Genomic DNA, 7,434 nt, shown 5'->3' with positions numbered 1-7,434 from the left:
CTCCCTCTCTCTTTGACCCTCCCCTGCTCACCCTGTCTCTCTCTGTCTCCTAAAAATAAAAAAAACATTAAAAAATTAAAAAAAAAAAAAAAAAAGAACTGGCACTAGTGTTTTCATTTCTATTCCTTTATAGGTGATTCTCATGCACAGGGTTGAGGAGGGCTCGTATTTCTATACTTCAGAATCACTCAACAATATAAGGGTCATTCATTGTCTTTGGTGTCTACACTGGATTAAGTGTTTGAGTTCTTTCCAACCAAATGACGAAAAGTCTAGCAGCAAACATAAAGAAAATCACTTATTTTTTCTGAAATATGAATTCAGTGTATTTTGTAAATCCCCACCTGTCCCGCTCATTGACCCTCTGACTACATTGCATTTTGCATATGTGAAAGTTCCTATGACATTCAGTCATTTATTTATATACTAATTAAAAGAAAAATACTTGCTACGTGCCTAGGGGATTCCAGGCATTGGGCCTGAAACTAGGGATACATTGTGGAGAAAAATGTAAAATGTACCTAATTGTGGTTTAGTGGGCCATGGTTTGTATATTGTATCCTTTTTACGTGCAATTAGCCTCAGTAATTCTAAGTGATGTTGACATCTTGGTATTAATCATTATTATGTGATTAACTTAGCCCTGGTAATGAGTATTGAGCATGATTTTGATACTTAAGATTAACTAAACTGAAGCGTTCTAATTAGGGACACAGGTGGTAATAATACTGTTATAACTCAGTAAACCATATGTTCCCCAAAAGAATGTTGTCAATAATCTCATAATGACATGGGCAGAATGTCCATAGACTACCCAAACAGGTCGTATTTTCCTTGCTATAGTCGCCCTAGTTACATGAAGCTTCAAGTCAGTCTATGTGAATCTTCCCACATAACTAAGATTTCAAAATTTTGTTTTCTGAAATTCCTTTCCAAAATTTCTTCATAGAACCCTTAAATAAAGGACACATTAGTTTTAGGTTTAACTTGGAGCATATTTTTTACAAATCTTTTCTGAATCCAACCATTTTCCAGTTGATATTTTTCTTATCATTTTTTTGATATTAGTATAATTACAAAAAAAAGTTGGGTAGAAAAGGAAATGACTCTCAAAAGACGTTAAGATAACTAATTTTATTTTGTCTTATTTGTAATTATCACTAGAAAGATTTGCCAATAACAGAATTAAATAATGCTTCCAAAGAATCTATTAAAGGTTATATTTTCTTTTATTTGCTCTTATTCACAAGGATGAGATTCTCCACAAAGTTCAAGAGAGACTATATTTGTCATGACATTTGGATTGTAAATCAGGTCAATGAAATGAGATGAATGGTGTTTATTCTACAGAGTAGATGTAACAATTTTGTTTTTTTTCATGTATTGCTAACTATCTGAGAACAAGTTCAGGAACTAATAATACATTCTCTTTGTGTTTGTCTCTCCCTCTCTGCCCCACCCTCCGCAATAGACAGAAAAGAAGGGAAATAACTATAAACATTTCCCTCCAGATATAGATAGTGTGTTATAGATATGTATCTCTATAGATTTATGGAGATTATCTATCTCTGGGTAGACTTTTTGCTTTATATATGCATACATATGTGTGAGTATACTGGTCTCTCTCTCATAGATAGATGATAGATAGATAGATAATTAGAAAAATAGAAACAGAATCAATATATCTAAACATATAAATAAGGAGATAATAGGTACACAGATAAAATGATGGAGATACTGTCATAAATATATTATCAATAATTAAGATTCCATTTCAAGTAAGTCTTAATATAAAACTAAGAAGACAGTAATCCAAATATCAATTAGCCAGTAGCTTTGATTTATGGTGATTATTAACCTCAATTACTTAGTAAGTTCTTGGGCTTCTACCCACTGGACAATTTCTTTGTAAACTTTGCAGCCAAGCATTAAAGGAAAGCCTATAAATACATATTATGCTCATACGCCCCCCCAAAAGAATTTGTTACTAAATTATGAAAGTATATTTTTAAAGCTATACCTGTAGCCTGCTTCAAGAGAATGGTATTACCAGAAGTGTTTTCTATTGATATTACTTAAATCTAATTGAATAACCTCTTTGTCATGTAAAATATTAGCCTTAACATTATCAAAGAACATCAATTTTTATAAATATGTATCAGTTGTGATATTCTACAAGTGGTATAAAGTTTTTTTTTTTAATTAAATCATACCATCTTTACAAAATACCTGCATCCAGGGGTGCCTGAGTAGCTCAGTCGGTTAACCTCCAACTCTTGACTTCGATTCAGGTCATAATCTCACCGTTCGTGGTTTGAGTCTCACATGGAGCTCTGTGCTAACATGGCAGAGTCTGCTTTGGGTTCTTTCTCCCCACTCCCTGCCCCTACCTCTCTTACCCTCCCCCTGTTTACCCTCTATCTTTCTAAAATAAACAAACATTTAAAAAAATTAACTTAAAAAAACAAATACTTGCCTCTAGGAGCACCTGGTGGCAGTTGATTGAGTAACAGACCCTTCACTTTGTCACAAGTCCTGATTTCATGGTTCATGGGTTCAAGCCCCGCATTGGGCTCTGGGCTAAGAGCATGGAGCCTGCTTTGGATTCTCTCTTTCCTCAACCCTCTGCCCTCCACCTGCTTGTGTGCAAGCTCTCTCTCTCTTTCTCAAAATAGATAAACATTAAAAAAACCCTGCATTTATTTTTATCTATCTGACTTAAATAAAAATGTATAAAATAGTAATCATTACATTCATCAAACTAATGATCATTCCTTAGGTATGGGATCTTAATATATAACTACCATTTAAAAAATATATTTACATGATTGAACTCATTCAATTATCTCAACAAGCCAAATTTATAGATCAGGAATCTAAAGTACAAATAAAATGAGGTCAAGATCACACACATAGAAAATGATAGAGTTGAAATTGATTAATACCAGCAAGTTACTTTCTAGGGAAGGATTTTTGCTATAAATTGAGAGCAACCATAAAGGCTGGATTATTTTCTTTGATAAAACCATTTTAACACCTTTTACTATCAAGAAAATTTGAATTAAGCAACAAAATTCTCAGAATATGAAAATATATTTTACTGTATGTTCAAAATAGGTATGTTTCCAAATCAAAAATTACTTTAGAAACCTGATATGGGCCAAATAGACTCACAAGTCTGACATGTTCTTAATTCTAAGGCAACATTTCATGGGGCACTCTGTGCATCATATTCGTCTTTTCAATTTTAACATAACTCCTAAGTATGTGCCTAAAATGAATGTTTCAACATTTAGCATTTCCAAAAGCAAAATGGACACAATTAAGAGATAAATCAGATCTACAATGATGAGTTAAAATTATATTTTTTTCACTAATTGATATATAACAGTGAAAATACATAAGATATGAGAAGACCTATCAACCACACTGGTCAAATTTGCATTTACAGAACACTACAAGTAACCACTACAGAATATACTTTTTTTTTTCCATAGTGTAAACTGACATTCAACCAAGATAGACCAGTTTTGGGGCCAAAAATAAAACTTCTTAAGCTTTAAATGATTGACATGTAACAGAGCCTGTGTCTGATTATAATTTAGTTAAACTGCAAATCAATAACTCCAATATATCTAGTGAATCATTAAATATTTGGTATTAAACAACACACATACACATGCGCGTGTGCACACACACACACACAATGAATCAAAAAATAAAGGGGGGAGCCTAGGTGGCTTAGTCGGTTAAGCGTCGGACTTTCACTTAGGTCATGATCTCATGGTTCGTGGGTTCGAGCCCCCCGTCGGGCTCTGTGCTGACTGCCAGCTTAGAGCCTGGAGCGTATTTCAGAGTCTCTATCTCCCTCTCTCTGACCTTCCCCTGTTCACGCTGTCTCTCTCACTCTCTCTCCTAGAAATAAATAAAAATATTTAAAAAATAAATAAATAAAGCACCAGGGGGCACCTGGGTGGCCCAGTTGGTTAAGTCTCAGACTGGATTTGGCTCAGGTCGTGATCTCAGTCCTGAGATGGGGCCTTGAGTGGGGCTTCCGCATCGGGCATGGAGCCTGCCTAAGATTCTCTCTCTCCCACTCCCTTTGCCCTCTCCCTGCTCACGTGTGTGCATGCATGTGCACACTCTACCCACCCCCATAAAAAAATGAAATAAAAATAGGGGCGCCTGGGTGGCTCAGTTGGTTAAGCATCCGACTTCAGCTCAGGTCATGATCTCACAGTTTGTGGGTTTGAGCCCCACATCGGGCTCTGTGCTGACAGCTCAGAGCCTGGAGCCTGCTTCAGATTCTGTGTCTCCTTCTCTCTCTGACCCTCTCCTGCTCACACTGTCTCTCTCTCAGAAATAAATTAAAAAAAAAAAAACATTAAAATTTTTTTAAAAAATGAAATAAAAATAAAGAACCAAGGAAAATATATAATATTTTAAGTTGAATAATCCAAAAACAGCCTATCTGAAGTTGTGAGACAAAGTTAAAAACTGCTTACAGGGAAATTTTTACCACAAAATTCCTATATTGAGAAAAGAAAACATTTAAGAAAAGAAATGATAGATATTTCTACACGAAGAAAATTTTAAAAAGAACAATTTAATCCATAGTAGATACAAAAAAAAACAACAACGATAAAGCAGTCATAAATGGAATAGAGTGGGAAAAGATTTTTAAAATAGAGAAAACAAAGCAAAAATTATTTGAAAAACAGAGTTGGCAAACATCTTACAAGACTCTTAGGTAAACAAGTTCTCTCTCTCTCAACCAATAGCAGGAATGAATGAGAGGACATCATTACAGATACTTCAGACATTAAAAGAGGAATAATGAGAATTTATAAACAACTTTAAATCAATAAAATGGACAATTTATATTTAATAGATACATTTATAAAATTTGGGAAACAATATCACAAACTTTAGAAAAATAATGTACCAAAACAGATTAAAGAAGAAATGGAAGGACCCCTGGGTGACTCAGCTGGTTGAGTGTTCAGCTCTTGCTTTCTGCTCAGGTCATGATCTCACTGTTCTGGAGTTTGAGCCCCACATCAGACTGCACTAACAATGCAGAGCCTGCTTGAGGTACTCTCTCCTTTCTCTCTCTCTCTGTCTCTCTGCCCCTCACCTATTCTCTGTCTCTCTCAAAGTAATAAACTCAATGTTTTTAATAGAATATCTGATTAACTTTATATCCATTAAAGATATTTAATTTTTACCAAACCTCCTCTATAAAGAAAACATATTGACAGATTTATAAATTCTAAATGAGGAGAGATACCAGCTCATTTTTTAAGCCAGTTTATCTCTGATATCCAAATCTGCCATAGACATTACAAGAAAATTACAAACATTGCTTTTTAACACAGATTTTTAAAAACCCTAAAAATTAGCATTATATGTGAGAATATAGAATTAAATTGAATTTTTTACCCAGGAATTCAATATTTTTTCAATATTTACTAAGAAAGGATTCACCATATTATAACAGAAAAATAACTCCTATGGTCATTTCGGTAGGTACAAAGAAAGCATTTGCAATACTAAAAAGCTATTTATGATTTTTTTATAATTAAAGTCCTTTAATTAGGAATAGAAGAAACATTATTTTCAAATTCATGTAATTTGTGAAACACCTGGAGCTAATATCACATTTAATAGTGAAATACCACACTACTTATGCTAAGATTTGCAACAGAACAAAAATGTCCCACATTAAAACTACCTTCAAATGCTATAAGAATCTTTGTTTAAAGCAACTTGAAAAAGGGGCACCTGGGTGGCTTTGTCGACTGAGCATCCAACTACTGCTCAAGTCATGATCTTGTGGTTCCTGGGTTCAAACCACACACCAGACTCTGCACTGACAGTTCAGAGCCTGGAGCCTCCTTCAGATTCTGTGTCTTCCTCTCTCTTTGCCCTCCCCTGCTTGTGCTCTGTATCTCTCTCTCAAACAAACATTAAAAAATTAAAAAATAGCATGGAGGAAGGCACTTATGGGGATGAGCACTGGTGTTATATGGAAACCAATTTGGCAATAAACTATTTGTAAAAAAAATAAAAAAAATTAAAAAATAAAAATAAAAAATAGAAAACTCTGAAATAAATCTAAATGTATATGATATTGTAAAAACCGATCTTGACAAGTTACAAAATACAAGATTAATATATTAAAAGGAATTTTATTTTTCAATACCACAAACAAAATATTTGAATATAAATTAGAATAAAATTAAATTTAAATATAGTATATACAATAGTATCAAAACCAAATTTCCTAGGAGTGAATTTAACAAAATACTACTGTAAATTATTTCTTAAAAATAAAATTTAACTAAACAGATTATTGAACTAACCATATAGGTTGGAAGACATAGCTTCATTTTAGTACCAATCAAAACACAGCAAAATTTTTTTCTAAGCTTTATAGGCAAACTTTACAATTTATTGGAAATGCAATTTTCCTAGAATACCCAAAACTATTTTGAGCAAGAATTTAAAGGTTAGCAGATACTTTACTATAGTTTTGTTTTAAATCTTGAAAGTGGGTAATTATAAAAACAGTGCAGGACCAGAGAAGTTTCTCCTTCTTTCTTCTTAAGTTTTTAGCTGGCTTAATGATTATGGTGACATAAGGCAGATTAACAGAAAAACAAATTAAACTACATATATACAGGGACATGTGAAATGTGAAACCCAGAGGTCAGCCAGGTAAATGTTAAGCTTATGTAACATCTTGAGCTAAGAAAAGGGGTTGGGGTCTGGGGATAGAAAAGGGTGGAGGGCCATTCTCAGGTAGGTGATAGAAGGTTGAAAAGTCAAAGTTTACCCTGCTATACAGGTAAGTTTCTTAGATAAGAAAGAATCTCCGGTAATAGCTCTCTTCTAGATATATGCCCCCTATCCAGTGTCAACCTGAGTAGTTGAGGGGAGAGATCAAGAGCTTTTCCTAGGGGCGCCTGGGTGGCTTAGTCGGTTAAGTGTCCGACTTTCGCTTAGGTCATGATCTCGCGGTTCGTGGGCCCGAGCCCCGCATCGGGCTCTGTGCTGACTGCCAGCTCAGAGCCTGGAGCCTGTTTCAGAGTCTGTGTCTCCCTCTCTCTCTGACCCTCCCCTGCTCATGCTGTCTCTCTCTCTCTCCTAGAAATAAAAAAAAAAAAAAAAGAGCTTTTCCTAAATCAGCAGGGTTTTGCTTGCTTATATTTCAAAGTAAGCTTCATGCCAAAGTAGAATATTTAAGGGAGATTGTTCCAAACCACTCCGATAGCATGGTATCGGCATGAGTGCATTTTATTGTTTTTGATTTATATTAAACTATATTAAATTTAAAAGTCTAAATAAAGGTTAGTGATGTGTTAATACAGTGACTGCATCTCCTATAATCTAGCAAATAAACATTCCTTATGTTTAAAATGTCAGACACAT

Source organism: Crocuta crocuta, unplaced genomic scaffold (assembly GCF_008692635.1).
Source record: "Crocuta crocuta isolate KB4526 unplaced genomic scaffold, BGI_CrCroc_1.0 scaffold222, whole genome shotgun sequence".
In the NCBI taxonomy this organism is placed as follows: domain Eukaryota; kingdom Metazoa; phylum Chordata; class Mammalia; order Carnivora; family Hyaenidae; genus Crocuta; species Crocuta crocuta.
The sequence above is the reverse complement of the archived record's forward strand: the minus strand, read 5'-3'. Positions refer to the sequence as shown.